Genomic DNA, 18,164 nt, shown 5'->3' with positions numbered 1-18,164 from the left:
TGACTTGCTAAAAATCGTTTCAAATACAGAGTGGGGAGGGGATCAGACTACCCTCCTTCAATTGTACAGATCATTGGTTCGCTCTAAACTAGATTACGGCTGCATTTAGAAAACTTAGATTCTATCCACCAGAAAGGCCTGAGGCTCTGCCTGGGAGCTTTTAGGGCCTCTCCGGTAGACAGTCTATATGCGGAGGCTAACGAACCTTCCCTTGAACAACGCCGCATTAAACTTTCACTGCAGTGTATCACTAAATTACGTTCAAATCAGTCCTATCCAGCATACAATTGTGTTTTCAATCCTGTTTCCTAATCTGCTAAGCCTGGTTCCACCGCTTGGTATCAGAATGCAACCACACATATCTGCAGCTAAAATTGATCTCAGTATCATAGCACCTTACCCACTTCTGTCTTCGCCACCGTGGCAGATGGTGAAACCACAAGTCGATCTTACCCTCACCAAACTCAAAAAGTCAGAAACAAATCCTTTGGTGTTCCAACAGGAATACAACCAGTTACGTTCCAAGTATAACACCCATAGATCCATTTTCCCAGACGGATCCAAGGATGATGGCCATGTTGCCAGTGCTACAGTCATTGGATCCAAGACTGTCTCCTCTAGAATTCCCAACAATGGTTCCATTTTCACTGCTGAGGCCAAAGCTATCTTCACAATTTTGACCTATATTAAACAACAAAACCATTCCAAAAACTTCACCGTTTTTACAGATTCATTATCTTGCTTTCAAGCACTGAAAAATGTTACTTCAAGTCACCCTGTCATCCTAAACATTTTAGAACTTTACAACGACCTTTCTACTGGTCAATGTGACATCGTCCTCTGCTGGTTGCCGGGTCACGTCGGCATAGCAGGTAACACAAAGGCCGATGCTGCAGCTAAAACAGCTCTTGACAAGCCCTTATCTCCACTGCTAATACCTTACAGTGATTTCAAACCCACTATCAAAAGTTATACTCTGGACCTTATGAAAAAAAGGTGGGATACCCAAGTCGGAAGCGATAAACTTCATGAATTGAATATAGAACAAACTTTATGGATAATAAATTTATGGCTTCATGAATTGAAGCCAACAATTGGTTATACCTACTTAGGTTGTCGCTCAAGACGTGATGAGGTAGTTCTACGGCGATGTCGTATTGGCCACAGTCGGTTTACCATCACTATCTGCTGAAAATGGATGTAGATGGACCTCCTATGTGGGTCTCTTGCGATGAAATGTTCACCATCAAGCATATATACTGCTTGACTGCGTGGACTTTTCGACTGCAAGGGACTCGCATTATGAAGCGAGAAATCTGAAAGACCTGCTTTTCCGCGTCAGCGGGCATCTCATTGTTAGCTACCTGAGGGAAGTTGACCTGTACCATAACTTGTAGCTATGTAATGTGAATAATAAATTGCTTGCTTTTGAATTTGGTGCTTCGGCATTTTCTGTTTTTAAATAATAATGTAATGAATATATATGTTTTCAAAATAAAACTCATTTGGACTGGTGTATGAGTTCAGACTTGATCTCGTCACTATATGGCTGGAATAATGCCGATGTGACGTAAAACTCAACTCAACTCAACTTCTATCAATTTATGTTGGAGAGTAATAAACAGAATACTAAACTCGCTTCCGTGAAATACCATTTTATTAAACTCGTGAAAGATTTAGTATCAAACTCATTTTCGCTCGTTTGATACCAAATTATGAACTCGTTTGATAAAAATGGTATTACACGGAAGGTCGTTTAGTACATAGAGGATAGTATATAGAGGATACTAAACGACCTTCCGTGTAATACCATTTTTATTAAAATGGTTCTCCGTAGTCGGAGTCAGGTTTGAGAGAATACACGATTTATGAAAGGAATGTGGCTGCGAAAACACGTATTCAAGACCACAACTATTGAGAAATTGCATAATTAATTTTAACAATGGAAAAGAATAACCCCTTTTACGTTTATCAACTATATAATTAGACAAACACAAAATAATAAAAAGTATATTGTGTAGAGCTGGGCACTTTGATCAGTATTTTCAAGGCCCCATAATTCACATACGCAAAGAAGGCAATCTAATTGAAAGTTCACATTTTGTGCACGCCTGACTGAAACCATTGATGCCTTGACCAAATGCCTACTGCACTTGTTGGTCACAGTTTCTTTTAAGTGAATATTCCTGAATACTAATAATTATAAATAATTTCAAGTTGACAGTGATTATAAAATAGACTTGTTTTGTTTCTTTTACGTGGACCAGATCCAAATATAAGCACCTTCGTTTTATCGGGGTTAAGCTAAAACTTCCTTTTATCACAATATTATGAAAGCCAAACGAGTTTCCTCTGTAACTATTTTTAGCCAAAAAAACTGTATCATCAGCATATAATAACACCAATAACTAGAGAAAGCATCAAATATTGTCAAAGACGTATTCAAGTTCTAATCCTTGGAATAAAGCATGCTCGAGATAATCTTCAAGATCGTTAAGAAAGAAAACTGTATATCAAGATCTATCTTATCTATTATGTGTTTGTCAAATGAACAATGCTGTCGGAGGCGCCTAGTTCTGGCATTAAAACACTCTAAATATCATCTTCTGAGATAGAAACATGCTGATAATATGCTTCCTATATAGCTACACCTATTAGTAAACCTATCTAGTAAAAGATCCATGTTTGAGATGTACTTGGTAACCGGGTGTTATAATATTATAGAAGACATATGTTAAGTGTCATGTCATATTCACCTTTGAAGTTGCCAAATCCAGGATATTCAAGTCTGTTTCGATTAAGTCTTTGCAACCATGACTGTACACAAGGTGTCTGTGAAACTCGATATTTCACATTGCGAAATTGGGCTGGATACACGAGATGAACTCACTGTGTCTATTGTTCCATTTATCAGAATGTGTCAGAAACACAAGATGGCTTCATAATAATAATAATGATATTTCCTTGGAATGTATCAAAGGTATTTATGTGTTTTACTCAAAAACGTGCGACGTAAGATGTTTATTTGTTCGTGTGATGTACTTGTGTGAGGGAGAGTGAGTGAGTGAGTTTAGTTTTACGCCGCACTCAGCAATTTTCCAGCTATATGGCGGCGGTCTGTAAATAATCGAGTCTGGACCAGACAATCCAGTGATCAACAGCATGAGCATCGATCTGCGCAATGGGGAACCGATGAGATGTGTCGACCAAGTCAGCGAGCCTGATCACGCGATCCCGTTAGTCGCCTCTTACGACAAGCATGAGTTACTAAAGGCCAATATTCTAACCCGGACCTTTACGGGTAACCAGTGGGAAGGGAAGGAGAGGAAACCTATGAGGTATATATGTACAAGGTGTTAATGTAATGATATTACCTATGATGGGCCGCAAGAATGATCTTAATATAAATATTTCCAGACTTCATAAGCTACACATGAGGTATATGTACAAGGTGTTAATGTAATGATATTACCTATGATGGGCCGCAAGAATGATCTTAATATAAATATTTCCAGACTTCATAAGCTACACATGAGGTATATGTACAAGGTGTTAATGTAATGATATTACCAATGATGGGCCGCAAGAATGATCTAAATATAAATATTTCCAGACTTCATAAGCTACTTATGAGGTATATGTACAAGGTGTTAATGTAATGACATTACCAATCATGTGGCGCAAGAATGATCTGAATCAACATTTTCCAGGCAAAAAGGTAGTACAAATAATTGAGTTCAAAAGGGCGATTAGCTTCAATCACTTACCCACTTAATCTACAGGAACACCACCATATCTGTCTGTCTATATCTATTCTCTTTCATCTCATCATCCCCTGTTTATTGTATATATATGCTTAAATTCACTCTGGCTTCATGTACATTACTAGAACATATATCCTGTACATCTGTTAGTAAGAAAATAGCACAGAAACGTTGTGTTTACAACAAATAAGAAGTTGACATCCATAATATTATCTCTTATACTTGAATACCAACGTCTATATGCCTGTCAAGAACCTCAAGATTGGCTATGTCAAGTCACCAGCATGTTCATAGTGTAATGATCCAGCTGAAACTATTGCACATGTTCTTTGTAAATGTCAATATGCCAAAGATATTTGGACAAAATTTACTGAAGGGATTGAAGGAAAGTAGGAAGTAAAATTCATTTAAGTGAAGAACATATTTTATTTGGATTTAAAGGTAAATATAATACTCCACTTAATGTGGTGATAACATTCAAATGTATGTTGTATCAATGTAATCAGAAAGCAGTGAAACCTCATTTCTATTAGGTTTCAAAATGAAATGGTAAGATATGAAATTTCAAAACTTCATTGCGTTTTCTAATTGTAACTATATGCAAGTTTTCATTTCTTCTGATCATCCTTCCAATTACTTTTTAGAAATCCTGTAACGGACTGACTGTATATGTATTATGTATGTTTATTATCCATATGTGTTAAAATAAGTCATGACATATTTTCGATACGCTGCTCACGTGTAATAAACCCTACATTTCATTTCATTGGCCATTTCATCGGTATTATATATGAGAGGCGATGTATACACTGTGTTTATATCAACACTATTCACTGTCCACTTAAAATATTTTCAATTGGAGAACATGAAACAGCTATAATGGAATTGTAACATAACAATGCAAATACAGAAAGAAAAACACTTGATTATTTGCAGATCTCCGTCATATAGCTTGAGCATTGCTGAGTGTTTAGACAATAACCAAACAAGCAAACACAAAATCAACAGTCTGAACTGGCAACTAAGCACTAAGATCAGATGTTATTGGGATTAGAGCAGGGCATGAGTTACAACTAAACACTAAATATAGATTTGATCCATTCTTTATTCCTTAAATCTTTCAAAATAATACCTGGAATAGTACATTGACACAATCATTTGTTAAATGACAAACTATAACAAGGACATCATAAATTCATAACCATAATCAAATCAATAACAATCAGCACTGGATAATCTACAACAATGGGATAATCCAGCCAGTACAGTTTTGTTTGAGGATACCCAAGTACCTAAACCTGAAACATCAGGTTTACTAAGAACTATAGTGATAAGCAGAACTAATGATAATAATAATAAATGTGAACTTATAATGCAGCTTCTGAGAAATACCAAAAAGGAGGCTATTACAGTAATCAATTCTTGATATAACAAGTCCCTGGACCAGACCGTTTGCTGCATCACGACTGATGAGATGGCGTATTCTGCCAATGGCTCGTAGATGAAAGAAGCATATTCTGCAGATTTGATTTACATGAGTGTCCATCGCCAGGTGTGAGTCAAGTGTAACTCCAAGGTCTTTAACAGAGTCCACTGGTTGTATCTCTGCATCTGCTACCAGAACAGTACTGGTGGTAATTTGACTAATCAGATGTAAGGCGACAACTAGTCCAGTGATATAGTAAATCATTATGATCAGTATTTCAGCCATATCATCCCTTGTCAGCTTGATGCTGCAGGAAATCCTGAAGTGATGCACCACTTATGTAAAAGACATCAGTATAGTTGTGGTGCTGACAACTCAAGGATTATTATTTGGGTGAACATGGTATTGAACCGACGATAAGCAGAATTTTTCAGTTGAGTAAAAAGTAAAATCAACAAAAACTTGTGACACACCAAGGCCTGGTACTCACATCCGGAGAGTTACAATTTCTGTTGTCAGACATGCGGTTCTGCTCTAACTGGCTTGGGCTGTTGGTCTCATAATGACATCATTAATCTGGAAAAGCAAACATCACACATTTATATACTCACCAGCAAAAAAACGTCAGTACGAATTCAAAATTAGATAGGCACTGTAATCAAATCAGTACAGAAATAGACATAATAAGCGGATCGAAAACATTTTTTGTGTACAATATCTTGACACATCGATGAATAACTCAGCACAATTCCAAGACATTACGTGAACGTTTGCAGTCCATTCAGACCCTTGACTTCAGTATCTAGTGTGACCACCACGAGCGGCAATAACTGTAGCACAGCGTCTATGCATGGAGTGCACCAATCGATTGATGAAGGCCATTGGCACCTGGAACCACACTCTGAGAAAGACTTGGCGCAATAAATCGGCTGTGTTTGGCCTTGGTATGACATTATTCAGTCTCCCCTGAATTTCATCCCAAAGATGTTCAATTGGGTGTAAATCAGGACTAAGGGCTGGCCACTGCATAATGTTGACACCGTTCTGCTGTAGGAAATCCCGTGTAGCACTGGCAGTATGGGCCCGGGCGTTATCATGCTGGAAAATGTTGTTCCGGTGACGTGCGAAATGTGGTATGGTGTGGGGTCTGAGAGCTTGGTCGATGTAGAGCACCGCTGTGATACCGCCTCCTCTCCCTGGGCCAAGGTTCTGGAACACCACAGGACCAACTCTCTGGTTCAGGCCTATTCCACCCCATACCATGATGCTTGTACCTCCCCATTAGTCTCTTTCCATAACACATTGGTCTGAGTAACGCTGGCCACGTCGTCGCCATATTCTTGTTCTGCCATATGCAGTTGATACACAGTACCAACTCTCATCTGTGAACAGAACAGTTCTCTATTGCCTGTATCGCCAGTTTTGGTGTTGAAGGGCAAACTGTAGACGTTCACGCCGATGACGAGGGGTGAGGATATGTCCACGGTAAGGTCTACGGCAATGAAGGTTCCCGCTGTTAAGACGTCGGCGTACTGTATCAGTACTGATTAGTTGTTCCGTGTGTCCCCACTGTCTGGCGTGCTGTTTCGGATGCCTGCATGAAGGGTTTCTGTACATGCTGTCGCACAACATGGCGGTCTTGTCGTCTTGTGGTCACCCTTGGTCTGCCAGTACGGGGGCGATCATTTGTGGTGTTGGTGGCCCGGAAACGTTGCTGCAGCCTGTAGATGGTCCGAACGTTGACCTGGAAGTGATTGGCAACGGCTTGTGCAAGTGTGGCCAGCTTCAAGTCTTCCTAGCGCCTGGTTCCTCTGAGCTGTCGTGAGTCGCGGCATCCTGCTGACGTTGTAATGTGAATGTTTCAACCAGGTTTGGGGGTGCCTTTTATAGGGCAGGGTCCCGATCCACAAAGCGTTCGTAACGTTACGACCTGTCGTAACTCTATAGTTTATCATAGACTTAAGAATGTCGTAGCGCTACGAACGTTTTGTGGATTGGGACCCTGGTCCTTGTGAACAGCACGTGCAGCATGAGTTGCATGAAAAACATGGAGAACACCGTACCATCTCCGTGATCAGGTTGTGTTCTTGAGATCATTTCCTGGGTTCCATTCTGAGTTTGGGAAGGAATGTCTTTGCTCAGGTAAAGTTGGAGATGTTGTCAAAAATATACAACGAAAACATTAAATAAGTTTACAGTTATCCGTTTCTGCGAAGGAAAATTCCAAACTGACGTTTCTTTTGCTGCTTAGTATATGTATAATTTCAGAGAAGATTCATATGATGGCTTAAACAACTATGGAGAAAAGCCATGAGCCATGGAGAAATGGGTGTCAACAATGCTACAAGACATCCGAGTTTGTGACTCACCTCCATGTGCTTTGGAGAGTGTAAGGAAAATATCACGGTGTTTGTGATGTCCTCCACCTGCAGACACTGGAAGAAATAATGTAGGAGTTACTGGATGTGAAGAGAAGATGTGTGTTTGGATCAACGTCTCGCCTTTCCCTGGAAGCTTGAGAGACCGCAACACACCAACACTTTCGTTTTAGACACACATACCGGTACATCCCTAAAGATGACATACCAGCAAACCACCTACAGCTGATCCCACAAACATTTACATGAATAATTCAGTATGATCCATTGTTGAAATTTATAGCATTACCCATATTAAGTTTAATAATCATTCGGCATGTCAATGTAAGGTTTGGAAAACAGTTGCTAATGCAGTGCAACTTTAACCAAAAACGCTGACACAATTGTATTGTTAGTTCGGAGTTTAATGCAGTACCCAGCTGATTTACCCAAGTAGAATCAGTGTTGTTTTATATATACTGTCCTCATCACATTGGATTCATCTAAACAATATAGAGACCACAATTATACTGTACAAGACACTAACCGGAATTGAGCTGTAAATCGCCTTAGCTTTTCCATCGTCCTTCATCATTCGATAGCTGAACTCCGTCTCCACCAGACCTGGACTTATTGACTGGAAAACAGAACAACCACTATACATTTACAGATGTTCCTCAACAGAGGAGTGAAGTAACTTAAGTATGCTTTCAAGACAACTCTGCAAGCAGCGTTGCTATTTCAAGCCTACCATTATGATCTGAAGTGTAAAGGGACCGTCGTTAAGAAATGTTGTTGCTGCTATGAACAGAGCCATTGCTGGCTGAGTTTGAACTGAAATTATTCCCAAAGTTAAGTGCAATTGATGAACTTAACTATACTTTCAAGACAACCCAGCAGCTAGCCACTGGTGCTGGTGATGTGTGATAATGATACATGCATGTGTGTGGCTGGTTGGTTTTACTAATCATAACATTTGCATTTTTATAGCCCTTTGAAACATTATGTCACACTCAGCAGCTTCCTCTGACCTGTATCAAAGTCTGTTTTCCAGCCTTACCTACCATTCTGATCTTAAATGTCAGAGGACTGTCGTATAGAATTATCAAGATCATCTTACAAATCCAACAACGTTGTTCAGAAATGTGGTTGCTGCTGTGACCACAGCTTCTGCTAGTTGAAATTGAGGTGAAATCATCCCTCAAAATAAGAGAAGATGAATATTTTGGATTGGGTTCAAAACTTGCACAATTACATTCTATGCTTCATTAGTTCTAACAAGAAAAACGGAACAGTTATCGCACTCAGATACAAGGTAACTTTGAAACAAACCCTGCTGAACGTTTCCTTTACCACAATGTGCATTGTTACGTGACGCTCTGTGGTATGTAAACCTCTATTGTTTTCAGAGGGATTGAGACAGTCATAAGCATTTTAACTTGGAAAATCTGCCATTTTGTTTGTCTATTGGGGACAAAATCTGAGGGTTTTTCTTTTCATCTTCTAATAAACCAGTACCACGTTTTACAAAGCCATCGTTGCGCTACGGCCGTGGCAAGTCTACATTACAGTAAAGGCGGTACGACAGTCGTAGAGCTACGATATCTTTGTGAAACGGAGGAGCCCAGGTCCTTTGCTAGTGTAGGCTGCTTGTGTTCTACACATGATTGTGGCTTGAAATGGTAAGGTGTAGTGTCGTCTCTACAGTCCCCAGTAACTGGTTGACATTAAAGTAAATGGAGCTTGTATCCAGGCTTGTAGGTATCCACAACTTGATATCTAACACAAAGGAAGAGCCGAGGGATTTAAAGTCTAATGGACACTCTTGCCTCAGGGTAGCAGTAGGCCTAGTAATTTATTGTCTTGTGGCATGGTATGGTTAGAGGATCAACCCATCGAACTTCCAAAGGTCTACCTATCAAACCATGCTGTCACCGTTACTGTAGATCTACAATTAATCTCAAGTAATCTCTAGTTACACAACATGGACCAAACATAATTTACATATGTAAAATATTTTCACAGAGTGAAACTGATCATAGAGGAGTGCTTTCGACGTCATCGTTCCCCCCAAAACATATAGATGGTCTGTTACTTAATATAATTGTAGGTTTCCTGTCCGACCAGAAACAGACTGATGTTCTAACAATGCCCGAAGTGACTCGGGATAAATTCTTAAGAGAAGGTGAGCTAGTCATAAGATATCTCGTTACCGTTACACGGATCCCGCTTTTCAACTCTCTCAACTCTTGTCGGAGTCCTTCAACTATTCCTGTCACAGCAAACTTTGTAGCAGAATAGAAGTGAAAAGCACTGTTCCCTATAACTCGATGACCAGAGATGCTACAATTATGAAACAAGAACAAGAAATAGTCATCACAATTGCAATGGTATGATTTGTTGAAACAATGAAATGACTGCTTTCATATCATTACAGTTATTTCAGAAAATAAAATGGCCAATAGGCCCTGTAACTAACTTTTCAAACAAAAACATATTTGCAAATATGTGCTTACGTTTGACATAACATTCTGATTATGCAGCTCTAATCGTCAAAGTGTGATGGACAGCTTATGTGTAATCAAAACAGACAGTTCAGAAACTGCATTACTATAAGAAATTGATAACCTGAGTGTAACTTGAAATAAATACAAAGAAATCCATGACGGATGTTCCATCTTGTGCTAATAAAGGAAAACGATGGCTGGACGAAATACCGTGTTCCTTGCCCGAATGTCCAGTTGAACAGAACAGGCTCTGACTGTATGACACTGGCTCTGACTGTATGACCCTGTCTCTGACTGTATGACCTTGCACTGACTGTATGACCCTATCACTGGTTGTATGACCCTGACTCTGTGACATTTACACTGACTGTGTGACCCTGGCTCTGACTGTATGACCCTGGCACTGACTGTATGACCTGACACTGACTGTATGACCTTGCACTGACTGTATGACCCTATCACTGGTTGTATGACCCTGACTCTGTGACATTTACACTGACTGCGTGACCCTGGCTGACTGTATGACCCTGGCACTGACTGTATGACCTGACACTGACTGTATGACCTTGCACTGACTGTATGACCCTATCACTGATTGTATGACCCTGTCTCTGTGACATTTACACTGACTGTATGACCCTGCCACTGACTTATGACCCTGACACTGACTGCATCACGCTGACTGTATGACCCTGGATCTGACTGCATGACCCTGACTCTCACTATATGTCCCTGTCAATGTCTGTATGGTCCTCGCACTTACTGTGTGACCCTGGATCTGACTGTATGACCCTGACTGCATGACCTTGCACTGACTGTATGACCCTGACACTGACTGCATGTCCCTGACACTGACTGCATCACGCTGACTGTATGACCCTGGATCTGACTGCATGACCCTGACTCTGACTTATGACCCTGGCACTGACGGTATGACCCTGACTGTATGACCATTGCACTGATTGTATGACCCTGACACTGACGTATGAACCTGGCTTTGACTGTATGACCCTGGCACTGACTGTATGACCCTGGCACTGACTGTATGTCACTGACTGTATGACACTGGCACTGGCTATATGACCCAGACCATGAACCATCATGCCAATGCCATTTGGGTGGTTGAACAAACTTGTTTAAATGCAGTCAAATATCAAGGTAACAATACCATTAATACCTTTCACTGAAACATTTTCCATAAGAAAGGCTCTAAAGAGAAAATTCATAACAGACGGATGTATTTAAGGATGTATTCAGTGATAGACCAAAGTCACTTCAATGCAATGTATGTGAATCGGATGAAATAGAGTCTGCATCCCTATCAAACATTAAACAGCAGGACTGAATAGCATTTTGGTTCACATGAAAAACAGAGTATGATGAATCATTAGTATCTAAGAAGCTTTAGCTTTAGCATTGTCAAATGTACCTGTTGAGCAGGATGATGTGCCCATCATCCACTTTTCTCTCCTGCATGGACTTGAAGGCCTCTCTGGTGCACATGCATAGGCCAAGGATATTCACCTGCAGCAGAATACACTACCTTGAAACCCAGATATGACATGACAGACCAGATGCGTAGATCGATGCTCATGCTCTTGACCACTGGATTGTCTGGTTGAAATTTGATTATTTACATACAGCCGTCATATAGCTGATATATTGCTGAGCGCTGCGTTAAATGATCAACCAACAACAACAAGGGAACATCTCTCTGCAAGGCATTAAAGGGACACCAATCTACAAAATAGTTGTGCTTTACGCCATTTACTCCCATCCCATTTCATATGAAACCTTCTCCCACATAGCTTCTAAACAACTTCTACGTGTGCCATCAAAATCTCTGTGTATGTTGTTTTAACAAAGAACAAGTACAAAGGAAAACCTACATTCACCATTTCCCTCCACTCGGGGGTTCTTCCTGTCAACAGGAGTTCGTTGTGGGCCAGACCAGCGTTGTTGATGCACACGTCCACTCCGCCAAGGTCAGGGTCAGCCTTGATCGTCTGGAACATCGCCAAGACATCTTCTTCCTTGGATACATCACAGCGCACTGCCTTGACCTTGCCAGGTTCATTCTTCAGTTCAGTAGCTAGAGTCTGACAAAGGGAAAATGGTGTGTAGTTTGACTGATGTCATCATGCATTAGTCTCACAGATCTATTGCTCACATTTGCAAAAATATTTTATCATTCAAGCTCATGGCGGCAAAGCGGTCGGGGTGCCTCACTTCAGCTCTAGAGTAATGAAGCATCATCGGTGCTCCAATTGGATTGGATTATCTATTCATAGATATATCTTTTGAAATAAGATCTTTTGAGACTAAATATAAGTCTAGTGCTACAGTGGCAAGTGTGAGTTAGCTAAGAATTGTGCTTATCACTGGACAGAATAACGAGCAACCTGTTGCAAAGTGAACGTCATTTATTAAACACAGCCTACTAATGCAACTAAGGTTTACAATATCCCACAGTGCAATTAGCTCAGCAAACACTCCATTTGACTGATAGCTAACAGTGTCTGCAGCCAGCTAATGCTGAATAATGGAAGAGTCTATTAAGTTTGTTTCTCTAACACTGCACTCAGCCATTTTGACAATTTTATGGTGGTCTATAAATAGACGACCAGACATTCCTGTGATCCTGTGATCAACATTGAGCATCGATCTATGCATTTATGATATGATGACATAGGTCAGCCAAGTCAGCGAGTCTCAGACCACCCGATCCCGTTAATTATAACTTGGATCTGCATGGGCCTGGAAGCGAAGAGTTTTAATGTAAATACAGTGGAAGCCCGCCAAACTGGCATTTGTTGGGACCGGCAAAAAATGCCGGTATAGAGGGCGTGTAATGGAAAACACACCCATTGTATGGTTTCACAGTTTGTGCCCTCAACCATGATACGTAAACATATAAGATGCTTGAGTAAAAGTGGTTTGACAATTAGTTTGCTATACACATAGGAGTTCATTTTGAGAATTTCACGTCTCAACATTTGACCTATATACCATTTTGCTTTACTTCTGGGACACACATATAACATCTTTAATGTCTTCTAATATCTAAATTTCCAATTCCTCTCGTTATCATTAATGCTTGTCAATCTCTTTCTCTGGTCTCTCTTCACACTTTCACATTCAGATCATTTGCTAAAAATGTAATGTTTTTCATTCAATTCAGTAGATAACGTTCTTCATTTCAATGGATAAACCTCACTTATTTACATTTTTAGCGCTTCATTTAAGAAGGAATCACTCACCGTAAAACTTATGTTTATTCATTTTTGTTATTCATTTCAGTAGATAATGTTATTCTTTGTATATATGATGGATCATGAAACACAAAATGATTCCTGTAAAATGATACTAATAATACTAACAGGTGTTGGTTACATATAAATATAAGACAACACTAGGTCAGGTACCATGTATTTATCCCACCATGATATTGCTGGAATATTGCTAAAAGTGGCGTAAAACTAAACTCACTCACTACATGTATTTATCAATGTTACATCAACAGGTGCTGAAAGCAGCGGCTGTATTAGCCATGCGTCTTGCACACGTATTATTTTCCTGCTCCAAACATTATTTATTGCAATAACTGAATATATTATTATTAAAATAACTGAACTGAAAGTAGAAACTGTGCAGATGTTGACAACTGGTCAAGGTCGGAGATACACAAATGGTTGCTGACCCTCAGCCACATTGTCACCATCGGATCAAAACGCACTGATATCGTACTTTGTGATGGCTGAGAAAGGTAAAGTTTTAGATGGTAAGAGACTAGGTGCAGATTTGCTGCTGGATGGATATAGGTATCTGAGACGAACTGCCAACAAGAATTGTACCATTCCATGGAGATATCAGTGCCTGAAAACAAAGTGTCCAGCCTCAGTCACTACAACAGGAGATGGGACTGTTGTCAGAAGAGGGGACAAAAGCATACACATCCACCTCACCAAAGCTCTATTGGTTACTATTGGTTTCCATATTGGTAATATGAAAAAAACGAGCACCAGAAGAGCTGACAAGTGTACCAAAGCTCACTGTCTAAATTGGGACAACTGGCTAGATCAATTACAGAAGTGTGAAATTTCACTGTCAAAATTGGACTGTCAAACTTGGGACTAAACCATAATTGTTATCACAAGCATAGTTTGTTATCGATTCAAATGTTCCTGTAAATGTCCTTTCTCCGAGTGTAAATTGGATCATTTAAGACTGATCATTTGGTTTTCATCCCTACATACAACATTATTTTATTCAATCCCATCTTCACACCAAACAGCATCCACCACTGAACATGTCCATTTGGAAATACTCTTTCTTAGCAAGCTTGGCATTGCCTATGACATGCATGATGTCACGGTGTGATACATTGCACTGCCAAATATATGTCTCAAAACAGAGATAAAATATCATAGGAAAAACAGAAATGACTACTTATCATTTGTTAAAGCGTGGAACATTGCTATATAGCTGCATTGCAGCAAAGGTGAAGATGTGACACAAACATTCAAGGAAATGATAGGTTTATAGAGGAAAACATCATATAATCCATAGGAAGTGAATTATGTAAACATAATTGCAGTTATTAAATAGAGAGGGGGCAATACACGTTAATGGCCTTGTGGCTTTTGTGGTAAAACTGGATTTGTGACTGCAGTCTGACCAATTCATGATGCCATCACCACATCAAGCATTCTGCTATGTCGCAGAATACATTTTGTAATTTTTAATTGTTTTCATCAAGCAATTGTCTATACATTAATCATAGAAGACTTCATCAAGTGATTCGTGTCTCTTAGTTTGACTGATTGACTGACTGAGTTTTGGTTTTACGCCGCTTTTAGCAATATTCCAGCAACATTACGGCGGGGGACACCAGAAATGGGCTTCACACATTGTACTCATGTGGGGATTCGAACCCAGGTCTTCGGCGTGACGAGCCAACGCTTTAACCAATAGGCTATCCCACCGCCCCCTCTTAGTTTGAATATATGTATGTGCACTATATATTTTAAGTACTTGATTCAGAGTTATCAGTTTTGTTTATGTTCCAGAAATATGGATAAAGGCAAAGCTAAAGAGGATGAATATTCTGACAATAAATTATTTTGAAAAATGTACAAGTTTTCCCCCAGATCATATAAATATCACATTTGTTAAACAGTCACACGACTGAAAGTTGATGATACGTGTTGATTACATGTCTGCTATTTGGTTTCTTGCAGTACAAGCCAAAAGAGCAACAGAGCCTGAATATTTCTCATGGACATATCACGTATATTGTTAAAAGTTACGTTTTTGCGTTTTAACACAAAACACCAACTAAAGTTGTTAAGTTTTTCTATTCTTTAGAATTAACTTAAAGCCAAATATTCTGAGAAGACATCGCTAGAACGTTTCTGGAACTATACAACTTCACGTGAAATAGATCCGCGAAAATATTTTGAAAAAACATTACAAATAATTGAAAATTTCTTTCGTGATAACATTTATAAAAATATTTTGTTATATAAACCGATATAATTAAAACAACGATGTAACCGTGGAGATTTACATTATATCACTCACGTGACTATCTACGGGCTACAGTAAACTTTTCACACCAGGGTTACCACTACCAGCTCTAACTGATTTTACATCTCACCTGTATTTTTTCGACATTTCTTGCACACCCCACCACCTTCATGCCATGCTTGACCAGTGCCTTGACCAGCCCCCGCCCCGATACCGGCCGAGGCCCCTGTCACTAGAGCTACACGTCCCGACCACCGCTCCATGTCGCGCTATCGCTATTGACTGTTGAATACCTGATGGAAGTTGAAACGCCGCTTCGTCAAATAAGGGACGTAACTCTCGTCTCCATGACCTAGCTCTTTCTCCTCGTGGCCGACACCAGCCGAAAGCCGCGATGCGGTCCCATACAGTCAAGACATGACCCTGCATCGATGCCAGGCCGACACCTATGCTGTCAGTAGTGCAGCTGTGTATGTTTAGTATGAGCGTCGATTTGAGCAAATCGTTTTCAAAGCGTTTTTGTCTACAAGATGTTTTAGGTGATTATTTTTCGAAATTTGCTTTTCATTTTGTTCATATTTCAATAAAACAAAGGTGTCATCACAAGACACATATCTGTCAGAGGCCACGTGCGTGAGATGTTCACGGTGTAGATAAGGGTGGGTCGGGTTGATACGGAAAACAGTTAGTCATTATTTCTAACCAAACCGTCCTAAAAATCTTGCTTCACAGAGATCAACAGTTTTCCCATCGAACTCCAAAATGCGATCCCTCCAACTGTTAAACGTTTCACATCGTTCGTTCCCTTTTTTTCTTACATTTCGATGAAAGATTCAATTAATCCCACGGAATGTTTACGTTCATGTGACAGGTTCGAAGATTACAGGTGTCGCCAAAAACATTGAGTAAAAGACATCTTCTACCGTGACGTCATAAAGCGTTCGATGACGTAGCGTATTACGCGTGTAACTACTGTTACATAGCATATCTTTTTTTATAACATTACGTATATATTAATCGGGAAAGAATTGTTGCTGACGTAATTAGTGCTGTTGAATGCAACACAGGGGCGCAGAGATATTTTGTATGGAGTACTATGTGAGTGGTTGGTAGGAGTTATTACGCAAGCAAAGCGGCAGAACGGGAGCTAATAAACAACGAACGTATGGAATGTTACGTGAGTATGAGTATGCCCCTTTCATACCGCTATGCCCTCTCCAAATTCAGATCAGGTACTGCATTTGGAAACCAGCAGATATACAAATGAGAATGTGAATGAGAGGGTATATTTTCACTGTAGCGAGGTTGTTGAGGATGAAAGACATGTTCTGTTGTATTGCCCTTTGTATCAACGACGAAGCCATCGACAGGATGCCACAAGTCCCAGTTGACGACACGTTGGCAGAACCCCCTTTGAAGACGTCGCAAATGCCATCAAGCGTGTATCAACCGGCAAGGAGCCTGGTGCCGACTCCATCCCCGCTGAAATCTACACTTATGGTGGCACAAAAGTGATTGAGAATCCCCCAAGCCTGTTCAATTCCATCTGGTCCCAAGCAAAGTTGCCACAGGAACTCAAAGACACGTCCATCATCCACCTCTACAAGCCCAAAGGGAACAGAGACGCATGCGAAACCACCGCGGCATCTCTCTGCTCTCCATCGCTGGGAGGATCTTGGCTCGAGTTCTGCTCAACCGCCTCAACGCTCACCTGGAAGTGTCGGGAGCAGAACGTCGGACTGTACGCCACCTTCGTGGATCTGACTAAAGCCTTCGACACTCTGCTGTGGAAGAACATGGCCAAGTTCGGCTGCCCTGACAAGTTCATCGCCATGGTCCGACAGTTCCACGATGGCATGTACGCAAGAGTGCAGGACGAGAGCGTATACTCCCAGCCATTCCCTGTCACCAACGGGGTAAAGCAGGGCTGTGTGCTGGCCCCCTCCGTGTTCAGCATGATGTTCACCGCGATGCTGACTGACGCCTTCCGAGATGGAGACATCGGGGTTGGCTTTCGGCACCGTACCGACGGCCAACTCTTCAGCCATCCGAGATTGCTGGCCAAGACGAAAGTCCATGAAGACACCGCCCGGGACTTCCTTTTTTGCAGACGGCTGTGCGCTAAATGCCTCCACTCAGTCAGACATGCAGGGAAGTATGGACCTCTGCTCCTAAGCCTGCGTCGACATTGGCCTCACAATTTCCACCAAGAAGACTGAAGTCATGCACCAGCCAGCCCTATCAGCTCCATACACAGAGCCCCACATCACCGTCAACGGCCAGAAACTTGCAGTGGCTGACAAGTTCGTGTACCTGGGCAGCACTCTGTCGGCAGACTGAAGGACAGGGTTTGGGAGCGAAGAGGATTGAGCCTTGACACAAAGCTCAAAGTTTACAAAGCTGCAGTCCTTCCATCCCTGCTCTACGCCTGCGAGACATGGACAGTGTACTCCCGACACGCCAGACAACTGAACGCTCTCCACATGAGATGTCTCAGGACCCTGCTCCGTGTAAAGTGGCAGGACAGAGCGCCAGACACCGAAGTACTCCAGCGGGCTGAGATTGAGAGCATCTACGCCGT

At 40.9% G+C, this 18,164-nt stretch overlaps 1 pseudogene; it reads right to left on the bottom strand.

The window, feature by feature from the left end:
• Positions 1-5,716: 5,716 nt before the first annotated feature.
• On the bottom strand, positions 5,717-15,923 carry LOC124288133 (annotated as a pseudogene).
• Between the last annotated feature and the right edge of the window lie 2,241 nt (positions 15,924-18,164).

This window comes from Haliotis rubra, unplaced genomic scaffold (genome assembly GCF_003918875.1).
Source record: "Haliotis rubra isolate DU_JTF1 unplaced genomic scaffold, ASM391887v1 Scf412, whole genome shotgun sequence".
NCBI lineage: Eukaryota > Metazoa > Mollusca > Gastropoda > Lepetellida > Haliotidae > Haliotis > Haliotis rubra.
Note: the sequence above shows the minus strand (reverse complement) of the source record. Positions and strands in the feature narration are given on the sequence as shown.